At 47.4% G+C, this 24017-nt stretch overlaps 1 protein-coding gene across 2 annotated transcripts in view; it reads right to left on the reverse strand.

Moving 5' to 3' along the window:
- The window catches only part of LOC128687875 (uncharacterized), a 125401-nt gene extending 102891 nt beyond the window's left edge, over positions 1 to 22510 (reverse strand). The window contains exon 1 of one of the 2 annotated variants that reach the window (XM_070083753.1): positions 22329 to 22510. The gene's annotated coding sequence lies outside the window, so the exon portion shown is untranslated. The remainder of the gene's footprint in view (positions 1 to 22328) is intronic. The other variant, XM_070083752.1, reaches the window with a different exon arrangement.
- Between the last annotated feature and the right edge of the window lie 1507 nt (positions 22511 to 24017).

Raw genomic sequence — 24017 nt, forward strand, 5'->3', positions numbered from 1 at the left:
TTACATATTTTAAAATACTAATAACAGAGGGCGCCACGTTGATGTACACAACCAGGTGTAAACTTTCCCAGAGTAACTAGTGTCATGTGCTGTATTATTGTAGCATTATGCGCTAAAATGCGACAAAACATATAAATTAATTGGCAACTTATTCACAGATGTTCAAGAAATGTCATGTTATTATTATTATTATTATTATTATTATTATTATTATTATTATTTGCCCGGGAGCAACTTACCTGCCACTCTTGAAAAAATACCCCGACTCTGTGCATTAAAAAAAGGAATCACAACCGCTGTAACTTGTCTAAATTTAACCATATCTTGATAAATAATAAGTACTGTAAATAACCAATAACCACATATAACTACAGTGTCATGTTTATGTGAATGAATATTAAGATTCACTACTAACACTAGCTCATTATTAGTTTATCATGATTAACAAAACAAAAATATCGAGTTCCAGTCCCAGCATCATTAATGTGCTTCTGTGATCTTTGGACTACCGCCTATACCATGGGTTTCAAACTAACATTATAGGTTTATACCAGACACTGATCTCAGACCTACACACGACTTTCTGAAGAGTTTCCTCACTCATCCCAATAGTCAATGGTTTCTGTAACACACTTGTTAAAGCGTTGAAAATTTCCTTTAAATTAATGTAAAAGTTCAAATGAACCTCTGAGTTTTGTACAACACACAAGGACGTCAGAAAGACACACAGAAGCCAGAGAGAGCGCACCGTGCTCAACCAGCAGCTCAGGCAAGTCTGACAATTCACTTGGCCCGAGTGAACAATGTTGCTTCAACTTTGGCGGGCTTGCCTGTGATTGGTCAATGAACTAAGGTACTGATTTCACAACGGTTACTCTATGATCTTTAAGCCCAGTGTAGAGTTATCAGTGAACACAACACACACAACAACAAAAGATCGTCCATCATCCAACAACCTTTTCACCAGTGTTGCCATAGCTAATAACAGTAACTTAGTGTGGTGGAGTGATGAAAATTAGAAAATTCTTCTTTCACTTAAATACGAGAAGTATACAGTTACTTGTGGAAATACGTAAAACCTGTAGTTGGCAGCGGTCGCAATATGCACAACAGAAAGCAAATATTCTTCCAGTAATCTTTATTCACCAGTCGCCCTACCATAGCCATAAATAGTGATAAAATAGCATTTGATGTGGTGGTGAAAAGGCAAATCTAGAAAAGCTAAATACAGTGATATAAGTGCCCAACACTTCAGGCTGTAAAAAAGGGTGCCAGAGGTCACCGGCCGTTTGTCATAGTAGGAGCTGCCAGAAGTCACCGGCTTCTCTAACACGCAAGTTATACTTTTTGTATCAAACTGAACACATAGTACTCTGTTAAATAATATTCCGGTAGTCCTTTCACGAGCTAGTCCAAATCACTGACCAGATTCGTTCAAAAATAAGTGATCTACTGACCGGATTACGTCCAGCTTCATCCAAGAAATAAGTGAACCGATGACCAGATTCAAAGGTGACAGAGTTTCTAAGCACCCTTAACACCCAACCAGATTGAAAAATAAGGTATCCTCTGACCGGATTCACAAGCTGATGGGGTTTTTAGGTGCCCTTATCAAACACCCAAATAGTTACTGCTAGCAGCGGTAAGATTGTTTCATACACATACCTGGAGTTTACAAATAGATACACACACAAACAGACAGATCTACACTTTAAAGAGGTTATTAGTAGAATATACAGTGTAACAACCAAAATATCACATCCTGAAACTCTGTGTAGTCTGCAACTGTAGTAAAAAACTGGCTTCTGCACGGATTATGTACAACTTCTGTGGGAAATGGGCCCATGCATCTTGTGCAGATATTCGAGAATCATCTACAAGAGATATTAAACCAGGGAAACATTTTTGGGTGTGCCCAAATGAGAACCAACTGTGGAAGAAAATCACATTGGTACTGAAAGACAGAAACATTAAAACGGCCTTCATAAAAACCTGACAGCATTCTATAACAGATGGGAAAATGAAAGAACTAGGCCAGATGGTGCTATCACCCCTGGTGCAGATGTTGTTTTGGTAGACAGTAATTGTAAGAATACAGAAATGAAAGTTGGTGGCCCGGAGGGAGACAGGAGCCTGGTTGATCAGACCCTGATCCACCATGAGGCCTGGTCTCAGACCGGGCTGTGGGGGTGTTGACCGCCGAAACCCTCCCCAGGTAAACTCCAGGTAAGGACATGCAAAACCCAATGTTACATACTAGCAATACCACTGGAGATCGTAAACAAGGGGACGCCCCAAGGAATAGTGAAGCTAAAATACCAGAAATAACTGGTGAAGGCACCATTGTTAGTACTAGTGCTGAAGATAGTAAAAAGACAAAAACATGCACCAGTAGGGACTGCAGTCACAAGAACCAAGGCAAGCAGGAACCAGACCCATGCAAGTTCTATGCATTAGGCATCTGCAGTCATTGAATATCTGGAAAAACAGATAGGATGTGCAACTTTGACCACCCCAGAAAATACCGTGCTCTTATGACAACAGGAAAATGCAGCCTTCCTTCCTGTAAGCTTTTCCACCATGAAATATCACTCTTCAGTCCAGGAAACACTGCTCTAACTTATATTGTCAGGCACACCACCTAAAGGGGACAAGAAGACACAGAACATCTAGACCATGGGACAACCTGGGTAGCCACAAGCACTCCAGAGATAGAGGTTTTTTTTAGCGCCAGGAAGGGAAAAAAAGCTGGCAGGAAATGACAGAAATCGTACACCAACTCCGATCATTTTTTAAGTGGAATCACAGTCAATGGCCTCCACTCCAAAGCAACAGATATTAGTGCCAGGAAAGAGTCTACACCCCATACCACCAATATGAGAACATTCATCTTTGCAAATATACAGGGTCTAAAGCCAGCAACAAACCCCTCAAGGGAGGTTCCTCGATGCTGGTGAGGGGCTCTTGATCTAGGGAATTGGATCTGTGCTCCATTTCCTTGAATTGAGCCTGAATACCTTCCATTCCCCCCTACAGGCGCTGTATAATCCTACGGGTTTAGCGCTCCCCCATAATAATAATAATAATAATAATAATAATAATAATAATAATAATAATAATAATAATAATAATAATAATAATAATAAAGCCAGCAACGAACAAAATACCTTTCATCCGTGGACTGCTTACAAAGTCAAACGCAATGTTCACGGTTTTCGCAGAGACCCACATGAAGGATCACCTTGACAATGAAATATGGGTCCCGGGTTATAACCTAAACAGATGTGACAGAGTAAACAGGCAAAAGGGAAGGGAAAGAAAGGTTGGCCTATACGTCACAGAGTCACTGATATGCTCGGAACTACTAAATTCCTCAAATGATGCAGTTGAAATTTTGGCAGTAAAGATCGAGAACCAAAACCTGGTCATTGTGGTTGTATACAAGCCTCCAGGTGCAACTTCACAACAATTCCAAGAATAGCTTTTGAAAATTCATCACTGTTTGGAAAATCTTCAAGCTCCTGTCCTGGGGGATTTCAACCTATGGCACCTAAAATGGAGGAATGTAGCAAATAACGCTGTAGCAGAGATAACCCTAGGAGGCAGCTAAGATCAAAATTCGCACACACACGAGCTTTTAAATCTCTGCACAAATTCACTTTAAACCAGCAAATGATAGAGCCAACAAGACTGAAGAATACACTGGCTTTCATCTTCACTAACAATGATGATCTGATACCAAATATTATCATATCAAAAACAGTATACTCAGATCACAACATAATAAAGGTTCAGACATGTATGTGCGAGGTCCCAGACCAACAAAATATGATCAGTCACGAGGGAGCCTTCACCAAATTCAACTTCAATAACAAAAACATATGGTGGGGCCAAGTCAACCAGGTCATAAATGATATAAACTTGGAAGATCGCTTAAGCAACACGGACCCAAACTTATGTCTAGAACAAATTAACTTTGGCACTCGAGGTATGCTCAAGGTATATTCCTTTAAGGAAAAGAAAGAGAATATGTAATCCAGAAAGAGAAAGTCGCTCCGTATACAGACGAAGGCATAGAATAACAGAGCGGCTAAAAGAGGCCAATATATCTGTAATACGAAGGGAGGTACTGGTCAGAGAAATAGCAAATATCGAGCTAAAGCTAAAGGAATTTTACAGGAGTTAAGAAATAAGGGAAGAACTAAAAGCCATAAATGAAATTGAAAGAAACCCAAAATATTTCTTTTCTTATGACAAATCAAAGTCGAGAATAACATACAGTTTTCGGCCCCTACTTAGAATAGATGGGTCCTACACAGATGACAGCAAGGAAATGAGTGAGCTACTCATTCCCAGTATGACTCATTTTTAGCGAGCCACTAACCAGACTGAAAGTTGAAGACCTAAATGAATTTTTTGTGAGAGGGACACAGAAGTTCGTAGACTCAAACCAGTCTGATATTATCCTGATGCCAAATGACTTCGAAAAGGCGATAAATGACATGCCCATGCACTCTGCCCCAGGGCCAGACTCATGGAACTCCGTATCATGAGCTTTTTAACATCCTATGGAGAGGGAGCATGGACACAGGGGTCGTCCCACAGCTGCTAAAAAGAAAAGACACAGCCCCACTTCACAAAGGGGGCAGTAAAACAAGAGCAAAGAACAACAGACCAATAGCGCTAACGTCCCATACCATAAAAATATTTGAAAGGGTTCTAAGAAGCAAGATCGCCACCCATTTAGATACTCATCAGTTACACAACCCAGAACAGCATGGGTTTAGAGCAGGTGCCTGCCTGTCCCAACTACTGGACCACTATGACAAGGCCTTGGATGCTCTAGAAGACAAACAAAATGCATATGTAGTATACACAGACTTTGCAAAAGCCTTTGACAAATATGACCATGGTGAAATAGTGCATAAAATGCATGATAAAGGAATAACAGGAAAAGCTGGTAGATGGATCTATAATTTCCTAAAAATAAAACACAAAGAGTAGTAATAAACAGAGTAAAGTCTGAGACGGCTACGCTGAAAAGCTCTGTTCCACAAGGCACAGTACTCACTCCCATCTTGTTCCTCATCTGACATAGAAAAGGATGTAAGCCACAGCACCGTGTCTTCCTTTACAGATGACACCCGAAATTGCATGAACATACTGCAAGACTCCAGGTGGACGTCAACCAAATCTTTAAATGGGCCACAGAAAACAATATGAAGTTCTGTGATAAGAAATTTCAATTACTCCGATATGAAAAACGTGAGGAAATTAAAACTATATCAGAGTATAAAACAAATTCCAATCACACAATAGAACGAAAACTAATGTAAAAGCCCTGGGAGCGATAATGTTAGAGGATCTCACGATCAATGACTAGCAACATTGTGTCACTCGCATCTGCTAGAAAAATGACAGGATGAATAATGAGAACTTTCAAAACTAGGAATGCCAAGCACATGATGACACTCTTCAGGTCGCTTGTTCTATCTAGGCTGGAATATTGCTGCACACTAACAGCACCTTTCAAGGCAGGTGAAATTGCTAACCTAGAAAATATACAGAGAACCTTCACGGCACATATAACTTAGAACGCTTGAAGTTCCTCAACCTGTACTCCCTGGAACGTAGGCGGGAGAGATACATGATTATATACACTTGCAAAATCCTAGAGGGATTAGTACCAAACTTGTACACGAAAATCCCTCCCTAGGAAACCAAAAGACTCGGCAGACTATGCAACATCCCCCCAATGAAAAGCAGGGGCGCCACTAGCATGATAAGAGACAACACAGTAAGTGTGAGGGGCCCCTAGACTGTTCAACTGCCTCCCAGCATACATAAGGGGGATTACCAATAGACCCCTGGTGTCTTCAAGAAGGCACTGGACAGGCAGCTAAAGTAAGTACCTGACCAGCCAGGCTGTAGTTGGTACGTCGGGTTGAGTGCGGCCAACAATAACAGCCTGATAAATTAGACACATGTGCAACTCTTGGGTATCTTTATTGAGGAAACGTTTCGCCACACAGTGGCTTCATCAGTCCATACAAAGGAGAATCTTGAAGAGCAGGAGGAGAATGAGGTAATCAGTCCCTCAACCTTGAGTCGATGTGGTCAGTCCATCAATCTTGAATGTCGGTTCTCTGAACCATTCACCTACAAATAACAGCCTGGTTGATCAGGCCCTGATCCACCATGAGACCTGGTCACAGACCGGGCCGAGGGTGTGTTGACCCCCGGAACCCTCTCCAGGTATAATCCAGGTTAGCACCCGGTTCACTGGTTGGAAAGCAGCCTATATGGGAGCGAGACACAGGCCGAATAAATTGTAATATACCCCTTTTATGCCACAAACGTCAGACAGACACAAGACCGCCAGACAGACACAAGAACACCAGACAGACACAAGAACACCAGACAGACACAAGAACGCCAGACAGACACAAGACCGCCAGACAGACACAGGAACACCAGACAGACACAAGAACACCAGACAGACACAAGAACACCAGACAGACACAAGAACACCAGACAGACACAAGAACACCAGACAGACACAAGAACACCAGACAGACACAAGAACACCAGACAGACACAAGAACACCAGACAGACACAAGAACACCAGACAGACACAAGAACACCAGACAGACACAAGAACACCAGACAGACACAAGAACACCAGACAGACACAAGAACACCAGACAGACACAAGAACACCAGACAGACACAAGAACACCAGACAGACACAAGACCGCCAGACAGACACAAGAACGCCAGACAGACACAAGACCGCCAGACAGACACAAGAACACCAGAGAGACACAAGAACACCAGACAGACACAAGAACACCAGACAGACACAAGACCGCCAGACAGACACAAGAACACCAGACAGACACAAGAACACCAGACAGACACAAGAACACCAGACAGACACAAGAACACCAGACAGTCACAAGAACACCAGACAGACACAAGAACACCAGACAGACACAAGAACACCAGACAGACACAAGAACACCAGACAGACACAAGACCGCCAGACAGACACAAGAACGCCAGACAGACACAAGACCGCCAGACAGAGACAAGAACACCAGACAGACACAAGAACACCAGACAGACACAAGAACACCAGACAGACACAAGACCGCCAGACAGACACAAGAACACCAGACAGACACAAGACCGCCAGACAGACACAAGAACACCAGACAGACACAAGAACACCAGACAGACACAAGAACACCAGACAGACACAAGACCGCCAGACAGACACAAGAACACCAGACAGACACAAGAACACCAGACAGACACAAGAACACCAGACAGACACAAGAACACCAGACAGACACAAGACCGCCAGACAGACACAAGAACACCAGACAGACACAAGAACACCAGACAGACACAAGAACACCAGACAGACACAAGAACACCAGACAGACACAAGACCACCAGACAGACACAAGACCGCCAGACAGACACAAGAACGCCAGACAGACACAAGAACACCAGACAGACACAAGAACGCCAGACAGACACAAGAACACCAGACAGACACAAGAACACCAGACAGACACAAGACCGCCAGACAGACACAAGAACGCCAGACAGACACAAGAACGCCAGACAGACACAAGAACGCCAGGCAAACACAAGAACGCCAGACAAACACAAGAACGCCAGACAAACACAAGAACGGCAGACAGACACAATAACGCCAGGCAGACACAAGAACACCAGACAGACACAAGAACGCCAGACAGACACAAGAACGCCAGACAGACACAAGAACGCCAGACAAACACAAGAACGCCAGACAAACAAAAGAACGCCAGACAAACACAAGAACGCCAGACAAACACAAGAACGCCAGACAGACACAAGAACACCAGACAGACACAAGACCGCCAGACAGACACAAGAACGCCAGACAGACACAAGAAAGCCAGACAGACACAAGAACGCCAGACAGACACAAGAACGCCAGACAGACACAAGAACGCCAGACAGACACAAGACCGCCAGACAGACACAAGAACACCAGACAGACACAAGACCGCCAGACAGACACAAGAACGCCAGACAGACACAAGAACGCCAGACAGACACAAGAACGCCAGACAGACACAAGAACACCAGACAGACACAAGACCGCCAGACAGACACAAGAACGCCAGACAGACACAAGAACGCCAGACAGACACAAGAACGCCAGACAGACACAAGAACGCCAGACAGACACAAGAACACCAGACGGACACAAGAACGCCAGACAGACACAAGAACGCCAGACAGACACAAGAACGCCAGACAGACACAAGAACGCCAGACAGACACAAGAACACCAGACAGACACAAGACCGCCAGACAGACACAAGAACACCAGACAGACACAAGAACACCAGACAGACACAAGACCGCCAGACAGACACAAGACCGCCAGACAGACACAAGAACGCCAGACAGACACAAGAACGCCAGACAGACACAAGAACACCAGACAGACACAAGAACACCAGATAGACACAAGACCGCCAGACAGACACAAGAACGCCAGACAGACACAAGAACGCCAGACAGACACAAGAACGCCAGACAGACACAAGAACGCCAGACAGACACAAGAACGCCAGACAGACACAAGAACGCCAGACAGACACAAGAACGCCAGACAGACACAAGACCGCCAGACAGACACAAGAACGCCAGACAGACACAAGAACGCCAGACAGACACAAGAACGCCAGACAGACACAAGAACGCCAGACACAAGAACGCCAGACAGACACAAGAACGCCAGACAGACACAAGAACGCCAGACAGACACAAGAACGGCAGACACAAGAACGCCAGACAGACACAAGAACGCCAGACAGACAAAAGAACGCCAGACAGACACAAGACCGCCAGACAGACACAAGAACGCCAGACAGACACAAGAACGCCAGACAGACACAAGAACGCCAGACAGACACAAGAACACCAGACAGACACAAGAACACCAGACAGACACAAGAACACCAGACAGACACAAGACCGCCAGACAGACACAAGAACACCAGACAGACACAAGAACACCAGACAGACACAAGAACACCAGACAGACACAAGAACACCAGACAGACACAAGAACACCAGACAGACACAAGACCGCCAGACAGACACAAGAACACCAGACAGACACAAGAACACCAGACAGACACAAGAACACCAGACAGACACAAGAACACCAGACAGACACAAGACCACCAGACAGACACAAGACCGCCAGACAGACACAAGAACGCCAGACAGACACAAGAACACCAGACAGACACAAGAACGCCAGACAGACACAAGAACACCAGACAGACACAAGAACACCAGACAGACACAAGACCGCCAGACAGACACAAGAACGCCAGACAGACACAAGAACGCCAGACAAACACAAGAACGCCAAGACACAAGAACGCCAGACAACACAAGAACGCCAACACAAGAACGCCAGACAGACACAAGAACGCCAGACAGACACAAGAACCCCAGACAGACACAAGAACGCCAGACAGACACAAGAACACCAGACAGACACAAGAACGCCAGACAGACACAAGAACGCCAGACAGACACAAGAACGCCAGACAAACACAAGAACGCCAGACAAACAAAAGAACGCCAGACAAACACAAGAACGCCAGACAAACACAAGAACGCCAGACAGACACAAGAACGCCAGACAGACACAAGAACGCCAGACAGACACAAGAACGCCAGACAGACACAAGAACGCCAGACAGACACAAGAACGCCAGACAGACACAAGAACGCCAGACAGACACAAGAACGCCAGACAGACACAAGAACGCCAGACAGACACAAGAACGCCAGACAGACACAAGAACGCCAGACAGACACAAGAACGCCAGACAGACACAAGAACGCCAGACAGACACAAGAACACCAGACAGACACAAGAACACCAGACAGACACAAGAACACCAGACAGACACAAGAACGCCAGACAAACACAAGAACGCCAGACAGACACAAGAACACCAGACAGACACAAGAACACCAGACAGACACAAGAACACCAGACAGACACAAGAACGCCAGACAGACACAAGAACGCCAGACAGACACAAGAACGCCAGACAGACACAAGAACACCAGACAGACACAAGAACACCAGACAGACACAAGAACACCAGACAGACACAAGAACACCAGACAGACACAAGACCGCCAGACAGACACAAGAACGCCAGACAGACACAAGAACACCAGACAGACACAAGAACGCCAGACAGACACAAGAACACCAGACAGACACAAGAACACCAGACAGACACAAGACCGCCAGACAGACACAAGAACGCCAGACAGACACAAGAACGCCAGACAGACACAAGAACGCCAGGCAAACACAAGAACGCCAGACAAACACAAGAACGCCAGACAAACACAAGAACGGCAGACAGACACAATAACGCCAGGCAGACACAAGAACACCAGACAGACACAAGAACGCCAGACAGACACAAGAACGCCAGACAGACACAAGAACGCCAGACAAACACAAGAACGCCAGACAAGTACTCCAGACATACACAAGAACGCCAGACATACACAAGAACGCCAGACAGACACAAGAACGCCAGACAGACACAAGAACGCCAGACAGACACAAGAACGCCAGACAGACACAAGAACGCCAGACAGACACAAGAACGCCAGACAGACACAAGAACGCCAGACAGACACAAGAACGCCAGACAGACACAAGACCGCCAGACAGACACAAGAACGCCAGACAGACACAAGAACGCCAGACAGACACAAGAACGCCAGACAGACACAAGAACGCCAGACAGACACAAGAACGCCAGACAGACACAAGAACGCCAGACAGACACAAGAACGCCAGACAGACACAAGAACGCCAGACAGACACAAGAACGCCAGACAGACACAAGAACGCCAGACAGACACAAGAACGCCAGACAGACACAAGAACGCCAGACAGACACAAGAACGCCAGACAGACACAAGAACGCCAGACAGACACAAGAACGCCAGACAGACACAAGAACGCCAGACAGACACAAGAACGCCAGACAGACACAAGACCGCCAGACAGACACAAGAACACCAGACACAAGAACGCCAGACAGACACAAGACCGCCAGACAGACACAAGACCGCCAGACAGACACAAGAACGCCAGACAGACACAAGAACGCCAGACAGACACAAGAACACCAGACAGACACAAGAACACCAGATAGACACAAGACCGCCAGACAGACACAAGAACGCCAGACAGACACAAGAACGCCAGACAGACACAAGAACGCCAGACAGACACAAGAACGCCTGACAGACACAAGAACGCCAGACAGACACAAGAACGCCAGACAGACACAAGAACGCCAGACAGACACAAGACCGCCAGACAGACACAAGAACGCCAGACAGACACAAGAACGCCAGACAGACACAAGAACGCCAGACAGACACAAGAACGCCAGACACAAGAACGCCAGACAGACACAAGAACGCCAGACAGACACAAGAACGCCAGACAGACACAAGAACGTCAGACACAAGAACGCCAGACAGACACAAGAACGCCAGACAGACAAAAGAACGCCAGACAGACACAAGACCGCCAGACAGACACAAGAACGCCAGACAGACACAAGAACGCCAGACAGACACAAGAACGCCAGACAGACACAAAAACGGCAGACAGACACAAGAACGCCAGACAGACACAAGAACGGCAGACACACAAAATCTCCAGACTCAAGAACGGCAGACAAACACAAGAACGCCAAACAGACACAAGAACGGCAGACAGACACAAGACCTCCAGACAGACACAAGAACGGCAGACAGACACAAGAACGGCCGACAGACACAAGAACGCCAGACAGATACAAGAACGCCAGACAGACTCAAGAACGCCAGACAGACACAAGAACGCCAGACAGACACAAGAACGCCAGACAGACACAAAATCTCCAGACTCAAGAACGGCAAACACAAGAACGCCAGACAGACACAAGAACGGCAGACAGACACAAGAACGGCAGACACAAGAACGCCAGACAGATACAAGAACGCCAGACAGACACAAGAACGCCAGACAGACACAAGAACGCCAGACAGACACAAGAACGCCAGACAGACACAAGAACGCCAGACACAAGAACGCCAGACAGACACAAGAACACCAGACAGACACAAGAACGCCAGACAGACACAAGAACGCCAGACACAAGAACGCCAGACAGACACAAGAACACCAGACAGACACAAGAACGCCAGAGAGACACAAGAGCGCCAGACAGATACAAGAACGGCAGACAGACACAAGACCGCCAGACAGACACAACAACGCCAGACAGACACAAGAACGCCGACAGACACAAGAACGCCAGACAGACACAAGAACGCTAGACAGACACAAGAACGGCAGACAGGCACAAGACCGCCAGACAGACACAGGAACACCAGACAGACACAAGAACGCCAGACAAACACAAGAACGCCAGACAGACACAAGAACGCCAGACAGACACAAGAACGCCAGACAGACACAAGAACGCCAGACAGACACAAGACCGCCAGACAGACACAAGAACGCCAGACAGACACAAGAACGGCAGACAGACACAAGAATGGCAGACAGACACAAGAACGCCAGACAGACACAAGAACGCCAGACAGACACAAGAACGCCAGAGAGACACAAGAACGCCAGGCAGACACAAGAACGCCAGACAGACACAAGAACGCGAGACAGACACAAGAGCGGCAGACAGACACAAGAACGCCAGACAGACACAAAAACGGCAGACAGACACAAGAACGCCAGAGAGACACAAGAGCGCCAGATAGACACAAGAACGCCAGACAGACACAAGAACGCCAGACAGATACAAGAACGGCAGACAGACACAAGAACGGCAGACACAAGAACGCCAGACAGACACAAGATCTCCAAACAGACACAAGACCGCCAGACAGACACAAGAACGCCAGACAGACACAAGAACGCCAGACAGACACAAGAACGGCAGACAGACACAAGAACGGCAGACAGACACAAGAACGCCAGACAGACACAAGAACGCCAGACAGACACAAGAACGCCAGACAGACACAAGAACGCCAGACAGACACAAGAACGCCAGACAGACACAAGAACGCCAGACAGACACAAGAACACCAGACAGACACAAGACCGCCAGACAGACACAAGAACACCAGACAGACACAAGAACACCAGACAGACACAAGACCGCCAGACAGACACAAGACCGCCAGACAGACACAAGAACGCCAGACAGACACAAGAACGCCAGACAGACACAAGAACACCAGACAGACACAAGAACACCAGATAGACACAAGACCGCCAGACAGACACAAGAACGCCAGACAGGCACAAGAACGCCAGACAGACACAAGAACGCCAGACAGACACAAGAACGCCAGACAGACACAAGAACGCCAGACAGACACAAGAACGCCAGACAGACACAAGAACGCCAGACAGACACAAGACCGCCAGACAGACACAAGAACGCCAGACAGACACAAGAACGCCAGACAGACACAAGAACGCCAGACAGACACAAGAACGCCAGACACAAGAACGCCAGACAGACACAAGAACGCCAGACAGACACAAGAACGCCAGACAGACACAAGAACGTCAGACACAAGAACGCCAGACAGACACAAGAACGCCAGACAGACAAAAGAACGCCAGACAGACACAAGACCGCCAGACAGACACAAGAACGCCAGACAGACACAAGAACGCCAGACAGACACAAGAACGCCAGACAGACACAAGAACACCAGACAGACACAAGAACACCAGACAGACACAAGAACACCAGACAGACACAAGACCGCCAGACAGACACAAGAACACCAGACAGACACAAGAACACCAGACAGACACAAGAACACCAGACAGACACAAGAACACCAGACAGACACAAGAACACCAGACAGACACAAGACCGCCAGACAGACACAAGAACACCAGACAGACACAAGAACACCAGACAGACACAAGAACACCAGACAGACACAAGAACACCAGACAGACACAAGACCACCAGACAGACACAAGACCGCCAGACAGACACAAGAACGCCAGACAGACACAAGAACACCAGACAGACACAAGAACGCCAGACAGACACAAGAACACCAGACAGACACAAGAACACCAGACAGACACAAGACCGCCAGACAGACACAAGAACGCCAGACAGACACAAGAACGCCAGACAGACACAAGAACGCCAGGCAAACACAAGAACGCCAGACAAACACAAGAACGCCAGACAAACACAAGAACGGCAGACAGACACAATAACGCCAGGCAGACACAAGAACACCAGACAGACACAAGAACGCCAGACAGACACAAGAACGCCAGACAGACACAAGAACGCCAGACAAACACAAGAACGCCAGACAAACAAAAGAACGCCAGACAAACACAAGAACGCCAGACAAACACAAGAACGCCAGACAGACACAAGAACACCAGACAGACACAAGACCGCCAGACAGACACAAGAACGCCAGACAGACACAAGAAAGCCAGACAGACACAAGAACGCCAGACAGACACAAGAACGCCAGACAGACACAAGAACGCCAGACAGACACAAGACCGCCAGACAGACACAAGAACACCAGACAGACACAAGACCGCCAGACAGACACAAGAACGCCAGACAGACACAAGAACGCCAGACAGACACAAGAACGCCAGACAGACACAAGAACACCAGACAGACACAAGACCGCCAGACAGACACAAGAACGCCAGACAGACACAAGAACGCCAGACAGACACAAGAACGCCAGACAGACACAAGAACGCCAGACAGACACAAGAACACCAGACAGACACAAGAACGCCAGACAGACACAAGAACGCCAGACAGACACAAGAACCCCAGACAGACACAAGAACGCCAGACAGACACAAGAACACCAGACAGACACAAGACCGCCAGACAGACACAAGAACACCAGACGGACACAAGAACGCCAGACAGACACAAGACCGCCAGACAGACACAAGACCGCCAGACAGACACAAGAACGCCAGACACACACAAGAACGCCAGACAGACACAAGAACACCAGACAGACACAAGAACACCAGATAGACACAAGACCGCCAGACAGACACAAGAACGCCAGACAGACACAAGAACGCCAGACAGACACAAGAACGCCAGACAGACACAAGAACGCCTGACAGACACAAGAACGCCAGACAGACACAAGAACGCCAGACAGACACAAGAACGCCAGACAGACACAAGAACGCCAGACAGACACAAGAACGCCAGACAGACACAAGAACGCCAGACAGACACAAGAACGCCAGACAGACACAAGAACGCCAGACACAAGAACGCCAGACAGACACAAGAACGCCAGACAGACACAAGAACGCCAGACAGACACAAGAACGTCAGACACAAGAACGCCAGACAGACACAAGAACGCCAGACAGACAAAAGAACGCCAGACAGACACAAGACCGCCAGACAGACACAAGAACGCCAGACAGACACAAGAACGCCAGACAGACACAAGAACGCCAGACAGACACAAAAACGGCAGACAGACACAAGAACGCCAGACAGACACAAGAACGGCAGACAGACACAAAATCTCCAGACTCAAGAACGGCAGACAAACACAAGAACGCCAGACAGACACAAGAACGGCAGACAGACACAAGACCTCCAGACAGACACAAGAACGGCAGACAGACACAAGAACGGCCGACAGACACAAGAACGCCAGACAGATACAAGAACGCCAGACAGACACAAGAACGCCAGACAGACACAAGAACGCCAGACAGACACAAGAACGCCAGACAGACACAAAATCTCCAGACTCAAGAACGGCAAACACAAGAACGCCAGACAGACACAAGAACGGCAGACAGACACAAGAACGGCAGACAGACACAAGAACGCCAGACAGATACAAGAACGCCAGACAGACACAAGAACGCCAGACAGACACAAGAACGCCAGACAGACACAAGAACGCCAGACAGACACAAGAACGCCAGACACAAGAACGCCAGACAGACACAAGAACACCAGACAGACACAAGAACGCCAGACAGACACAAGAACGCCAGACACAAGAACGCCAGACAGACACAAGAACACCAGACAGACACAAGAACGCCAGAGAGACACAAGAGCGCCAGACAGATACAAGAACGGCAGACAGACACAAGACCGCCAGACAGACACAACAACGCCAGACAGACACAAGAACGCCGACAGACACAAGAACGCCAGACAGACACAAGAACGCTAGACAGACACAAGAACGGCAGACAGGCACAAGACCGCCAGACAGACACAGGAACACCAGACAGACACAAGAACGCCAGACAAACACAAGAACGCCAGACAGACACAAGAACGCCAGACAGACACAAGAACGCCAGACAGACACAAGAACGCCAGACAGACACAAGACCGCCAGACAGACACAAGAACGCCAGACAGACACAAGAACGGCAGACAGACACAAGAATGGCAGACAGACACAAGAACGCCAGACAGACACAAGAACGCCAGACAGACACAAGAACGCCAGAGAGACACAAGAACGCCAGGCAGACACAAGAACGCCAGACAGACACAAGAACGGCAGACAGACACAAGAACGGCAGACAGACACAAGAACGCCAGACAGACACAAGAACGCCAGACAGACACAAGAACGCCAGACAGACACAAGAACGCCAGACAGACACAAGAACGGCAGACAGACACAAGAACGCCAGACAGACACAAGAACGGCAGACAGACACAAGAACGCCAGAGAGACACAAGAACGCCAGACAGACACAAGAACGGCAGACAGACACAAGAACGCCAGACAGACACAAGAACGCCAGACAGACACAAGAACGGCAGACAGACACAAGAACGGCAGACAGACACAAGAACGCCAGACAGACACAAGAACGCCAGACAGACACAAGAACGGCAGACAGACACAAGAACGCCAGACAGACACAAGAACGCCAGACAGACACAAGAACGCCAGACAGACACAAGAACGCCAGACAGACACAAGAACGGCAGACAGACACAAGAACGGCAGACAGACACAAGAACGCCAGACAGACACAAGAACGCCAGACAGACACAAGAACGGCAGACAGACACAAGAACGCCAGACAGACACAAGAACGGCAGACAGACACAAGAACGCCAGACAGACACAAGAACACCAGACAGACACAAGAACACCAGACAGACACAAGAACACCAGACAGACACAAGAACGGCAGACAGACACAAGAACGGCAGACAGACACAAGAACGGCAGACAGACACAAGAACGGCAGACAGACACAAGAACGGCAGACACCACCACTTCATTAAGAAGTTAAAACTCCCGAGAGGCTTTAAAAATCGTTTTATCTGTTCTGTCGTCCGGTAAGTGTTACGTAGCCAGAGTGACCCAACCACCACAACCACCACAACCACCACAACCACCACAACCACCACAACCACCACAACCACCACAACCACCACAACCACCACTTACCACAACCACACTTATCAAGACGCACGTCATACCGCAACCACCACACAGCACCACCTTCCACCACCACCACACTCCACCATCTACCACCACCACACACCACTTACCACCACCTACCAACACCACCGCCACACACCACCAACCTACCAACACATACCGCAACCACCACACACCACCACCTACCAACACCACCACCACACACCACCATCTACCACCACCACACACCACTCACCACCACACCACCACACAACAGCACCTCCCACCACCACCGCCACACACCACCACTACCACCACCACCACCACGAACCACCACCACCACATACCACTAAATACAACCACCACCACCATAGACCACAACATGCCACCACACATCACCATCTATCACCACCTACCACCACCACCACCACCACACACCACCATCTACCACCACCTACCACCACCACCACATACCACTAAATACCACCAAACACCACCATCTGCCACCACCTACCACCACAACCACCACGAACCACCACCACCATATACCACAACATACCACCACTGCAAACCACACAACCACATTCCACCACACACCACCACCACACTCCACCACACACCACCACCACACTCCAGCACACATCATCACCACAAACTACCACACACCACCACCACACACCACCACCACACACCACCACCACACTCCACCACACTCCACCACCACACTCCAGCACACATCATCACCACAAACTACCACACACCACCACCACACTCCACCACACACCACCACCACACTCCACCACACACCACCACCACACTCCACCACACACCACCACCACACACCACCACACACCACCACCACACTCCAGCACACTTCATCACCACAAACTACCACACACCACCACGCACCACCACCACACTCCAGCACACACCCTCACCACAAACTACCACACACCACCACACACCACCACCACACTCCAGCACACACCATCACCACAAACTACCACACACCACCACACACCACCACACACCACCACCACCACACTCCAGCACACACCATCATCACAAACTACCACACACCACCACACACCACCACACACCACCACACACCACCACACACCACCACACACCACCACACACCACCACACACCACCACAAACTACCACACACCACCACACACCACCACCACACTCCAGCACACATCATCACCACAAACTACCACACACCACCACACACCACCACCACACACCACCACACACCACCACCACACACCACCACACACCACCACAAACTACCACACACCACCACACACCACCACCACACTCCAGCACACATCATCACCACAAACTACCACACACCACCACACACCACCACCACACACCACCACACACCACCACCACACACCAGCACACATCATCACCACAAACTACCACACACCACCACCACACTCCAGCACACACCCTCACCACAAACTACCACACACCACCACACACCACCACCACACTCCAGCACACATCATCACCACAAACTACCACACACCACCACACACCACCACCACACACCACCACACACCACCACCACACTCCAGCACACATCATCACAACACACCACCACACACCACCACCACACTCCAGCACACACCCTCACCACAAACTACCACACACCACCACACACCACCACCACACTCCAGCACACATCATCACCACAAACTACCACACACCACCACACACCACCACACACCACCACCACACTCCAGCACACACCCTCACCACAAACTACCACACACCACCACACACCACCACCACACTCCAGCACACACCCTCACCACAAACTATCACACACCACCACACACCACCACCACACTCCACCACACACCACCACCACACTCAAGCACACACCATCACCACAAACTACCACACACCACCACACACCACCACCACACTCCAGCACACACCCTCACCACAAACTATCACACACCACCACACACCACCACCACACTCCACCACACACCATCTCCACAAACTACCACACACCACCACACACCACCACCACACTCCACGACACCACCATCACCACAAACTACCACACACCACCACACACCACCAACACACTCGACCACACACCATCACCCCCAAACTACCACACACAACCATACACCACCACACACCACCACCACACTCCACGACACCACCATCACCACAAACTACCACACACCCCCACACACCACCACCACACTCCACCACACACCATCACCACTCACCACAGCCACACACCACCACATACCACCACCACACACCACAACGACACACCACAACGACACACCACCACACACCATCGCCACACATTACCACTCATCATCACCACACATCACAACCACACACCATCACACACCAAAACCAACCAACACTAACTACAACCTACCACCACCACATACCACCACCCACCATCACCATATATCAACGCACACCACCACATATTCCCCCTTCCCCCCAGTTAACTTATGGTGAAGGAGCACTAGACTCATATAAGCCATTCAGAGTATGATACATGATAGATGGAATGTCAGAGTGTGATGAATTGAAAAGCTGCATAAAATCAACCCTAGACGTCATACCTCTTACAGACACGAAAGTAACTGCAGTTTTTGCAGATGTGTTATTCCCAACAGGCTATCAAAAAACAGAACAGAAAGAGGAAGTAGGGAAGGAGAAGATAGGTGCTGCTAATCTGAAATCAATGGAATTTTGAAGAGATGAGAGGGATACAAAAACAAGTTGAATGAGTAAATAATGGTCACAGTTACTCCCGGGGGACCTAAAGTAGACGCAGCAAGGATTTAAAACCCACCACAAAACAGCAGGAAACCAAGACAACAATAGAGTCATGGTTGACACCGCAGCGGCGACGACGCCAGAAGCCTGTATAACTACAACAACTGGGCATAGGAAGTTTAATCACAAAGAAATAGCCTGGGAAAACTGGGCCCCTCAAGGAGACCACTAACGTGGAAACATAAGGTGACGTAGACAGTGATGAAAGTGTGTCAGGGATACAACAGGACAGAGAGGAGGGAATGAAGCAGGAAAACTATAACTAGAATTCTCCACAGCTGCGTCTAATACAAGTGACTTAGCAATATGAAGAGCCGCTGCTCACTAGCGAACACACAGTACTGAGTTCTGAATACCTCTTGAGAGTGAACTTTGAGGGAAGAACAACACGAGAGTGACGGAAGGAACTAGATTTCAGAAGAAGATATTAAGCTTGACGAGAGAATTCCTGAATGAAGTACAGCAGGAAAGGGAAGGAAAGTTAGTGAATAAAATGAGGGAGTAGCAAGTAGGAGAGTGTCAGGAAACGCCGGAGGGTTTGACACCCAGAAGAAAAAATATCAATGCTAAGAAGAGAGTCCACGGCTTTAACAAAAGATGCAGAAAGAAAAAAAAGACGAAGTGCAAGAACATAGAAAAAATGTAGAAGCTGAAAGAGAAGAAAACAAAGAAGGAAACAGAAGAGCCGGAGATAAATATGCTCGGGTGAGAAGACAAGCTGAAGAGCAATTTGATAGAGACAGCAGAGCCAAATTTGAACCAAAGTTGCTACTGAGCCTCACCAGAAGACAGACAACGGTACATAACCCAGGTAATAAAACTGAAAAAGCTGGAGAAATGAGCAAAGAAATTAACGATGTGTTCTTTGTGTTCTCTGTGTAAACAGGTGGAAATGTTCACTTACCAAGGTAAAATGGAAGCTATGTTCTTGACAGTGTTGAACTTGCTGTTGAGTAATACTACAAGAGACTTCGACATAAGTATTATGAGGTGAATAACATGATTAGAAAGATAATCTCGAAAGTTTTTAATAAAAAACGAAACGTAGTGATAAGATACATGTGCAACACTGAGGTATCTTCATTCCGAAACGTTGTCGCCTACACAGTGGGCTTCTTCAGTCAAGTACAGAAGAGTCAGCAGAAGCAGTAGACATGTAAAGACAATGTAATTAGTCCATAATCTTTAAAGACGTAGTTTCCAGGTGGTCAGTCCCTCTGGTATCCTATGGTATACTCTTTAGGTATACTCTTTAGGTATATTCATTCAGGAATACACTATTTTTGTGTATATACTCTACCAATTACCTAAATCTTAAAACTTCAAATCTAGACGCCCAAAGTTCATACATTATTAATACTACATTGTAGTATAAATACGTACACAAAACAATACTGCCTCACACCCGACTGTAATATTGTAAACTACTTCCAACAACTCACAATGTTATATTCACATAATATAATGTCAATATTTACTATTGAAACTATTGTAATTTGAATAAAATTAGTCTACAATAAATAAAAAAAAGATGTACAACTTAAACAAACTATGATCAATTTCTTTAGTATTAAGTAGTCTGTCAACCATTAAGTTAAGTCTGTCCATAATGCCTAGACATGATAGTGGCCTTTGTACTGCAACTCATTATTGTAATTTCATAATCTCAATGTAATCTTGCAAGGAAATAAAATTAACTGATTGACTGATGTAAACTTGTCTCCCATCCACGTGTATATTCGCCATTTATCGGCAGTTCTCAAGCTTGGTTCACACTCTACCTCTCTATATAAACTGTCCATGTTTTTCTTTTTTTTTGCATTATAATTATACGAACATTATAATTTCAATATAAAAATTTGCATTACATAATAAGTGATGTAGCTTACCTGAGTGTGTTGAGAGGCGATGCTCTGGTAAGCACACTGTTGATCTATGATCAATACCTCAACAAAGAGTTTCTAACGCAAAATATTTCTCACTTTGCGTTAGAAATGTTTGCGGGAGGATAGTGAACATTAATGTGGTAGTAATGGTTGAGGCGGGAGTGTGTCTTACCACAGTGTTATCAACAGTACCAAGCCCAGTCATCCGGTCCTTACAGTTGCCACAGAAGCAATTGTTACATCCATGTTTGGACATGATTGTTAATTTTATCATGTGTCAGTTGCTGCTTAATCTATTACTGGATTTTTTTTTATCAGACTAGTCTATGGATTATAGATGGTTGGTCGGTTAATTGGGTTAAAATCGTATTGTTTGTATAAAGAGTCATTATGGTTGCAGGTATCCTATCCGGGAAAACTTTGATTACTCATATAGGGATTGCAGTAAATTCCAAATGTACATGCACAGAACTGAACACCCGTCAAGTGTACATGCACAGAACTGAACACCCTTCAAGTGTACGTGCACACCCTTCAAGTGTACATGCACAGAACTGAACACCCTTCAAGTGTACATGCACAGAACTGAACACCCTTCAAGTGTACATGCACAGAACTGAACACCCTTCAAGTGTACATGCACAGAACTGAACACCCTTCAAGTGTACATGCACAGAACTGAACACCCTTCAAGTGTACATGCACAGAACTGAACACCCTTCAAGTGTACATGCACAGAACTGAACACCCTTCAAGTGTACATGCACAGAACTGAACACCCTTCAAGTGTACATGCACAGAACTGAACACCCTTCAAGTGTACGTGCACAGAACTGAACACCCTTCAAGTGCACATGCACAGAACTGAACACCCTTCAAGTGTACATGCACAGAACTGAACACCCTTCAAGTGTACGTGCACAGAACTGAACACCCTTCAAGTGTACATGCACAGAACTGAACACCCTTCAAGTGAACATGCACAGAACTGAACACCCTTCAAGTGTACGTGCACAGAACTGAACACCCTTCAAGTGTACATGCACAGAACTGAACACCCTTCAAGTGAACATGCACAGAACTGAACACCCTTCAAGTGTACATGCACAGAACTGAACACCCTTCAAGTGAACATGCACAGAACTGAAAACCCTTCAAGTGTACATGCACAGAACTGAACACCCTTCAAGTGTACATGCACAGAACTGAACACCCTTCAAGTGTACGTGCACAGAACTGAACACCCTTCAAGTGCACATGCACAGAACTGAACACCCTTCAAGTGTACATGCACAGAACTGAACACCCTTCAAGTGTACGTGCACAGAACTGAACACCCTTCAAGTGTACATGCACAGAACTGAACACCCTTCAAGTGAACATGCACAGAACTGAACACCCTTCAAGTGTACGTGCACAGAACTGAACACCCTTCAAGTGTACATGCACAGAACTGAACACCCTTCAAGTGTACATGCACAGAACTGAACACCCTTCAAGTGTACGTGCACAGAACTGAACACCCTTCAAGTGCACATGCACAGAACTGAACACCCTTCAAGTGTACATGCACAGAACTGAACACCCTTCAAGTGTACGTGCACAGAACTGAACACCCTTCAAGTGTACATGCACAGAACTGAACACCCTTCAAGTGTACATGCACAGAACTGAACACCCTTCAAGTGAACA

The sequence above is a fragment of the Cherax quadricarinatus genome, chromosome 10 (genome assembly GCF_038502225.1).
Source record: "Cherax quadricarinatus isolate ZL_2023a chromosome 10, ASM3850222v1, whole genome shotgun sequence".
NCBI classification, from domain to species: domain Eukaryota; kingdom Metazoa; phylum Arthropoda; class Malacostraca; order Decapoda; family Parastacidae; genus Cherax; species Cherax quadricarinatus.